The sequence below is a fragment of the Rhagoletis pomonella genome, unplaced genomic scaffold (assembly GCF_013731165.1).
Source record: "Rhagoletis pomonella isolate Grant_MI unplaced genomic scaffold, Rhpom_1.0 Rhpom_scaffold_00046, whole genome shotgun sequence".
Classification (NCBI taxonomy): Eukaryota; Metazoa; Arthropoda; class Insecta; order Diptera; family Tephritidae; genus Rhagoletis; species Rhagoletis pomonella.
In genome coordinates this window covers 77,667-78,557 of record NW_023458600.1, presented here as the reverse complement: position 1 = coordinate 78,557, position 891 = coordinate 77,667, and positions in this window count along the sequence as shown.

Sequence of the window (891 nt, the reverse complement as noted above, 5' to 3'; positions counted from 1 at the left end):
CGTTACGAAAAGCAGAAAAAATATCTGTTACAAAAAAGACTTTTATTTCAGGTTAAAAAAATAAAAGTCACAAAATAACACATTATGTTGAATTTGATTTTATAGGTTAAAAAATAATTTATTTCTTTTGACTTTGTGGTAAAAAAGTAAGAAAATAACAATCTTAAGATAATTTTATGGAAAAGACTCATAACAGTTACAGTCCCTGATTTAGGTACTTAGTCGGGTTGGGTAAATAAGCGGGGAGATACTAGAGATAGAGAGGGATTTTCTTCAGGTTACATTAAAATATTCATGGTGCCCAAAAATGTTGGTTACCTAAGTGGGGTAGGTACTTAAGCGGGTTTCACTGTAATTGTATTCGTTTTTCTTTTTCGAATTCCATTGTTTGCCAGTCTACACATCAGAGAAAAGCTACTCTGCTACTTGAATTTGGAGCTCCTTTACAGAGGCCACCGCGACCACCTCTGCGCGCGACCTCTAAGGTTTAGGAAGGAAATACATCTAGGAATATTTCTGCATCAAAAATAAAATTTTGAAAAAAATAACGCTTACGTTATTTTGGCGGTTAGGGCTCGATATGTACATATCGTCGTTTAAAGTGCAAAACCGCGTATCAACAAAATGCAAAACCGCGTATGTGAAGCTGTAGAAATTATTTTCTAGAGCGTAAAAACACTCATATTTCAAAATGGTTCTCTTTTTTATGAAGCAATCGCATTTCTGGATAGTATATTTCAGGACGAATGGATAAGGATTGGGTCAAGAGCTTGTGTGAGCAAATCCAATTTTTGGCAGCCAATGTCAGTTACGCGGTTTTGCAGAATGACGATACGCGGTTTTGTACTTTAAACGACGATATACAGCTTGAAACGAGTTGATAGTACGTAC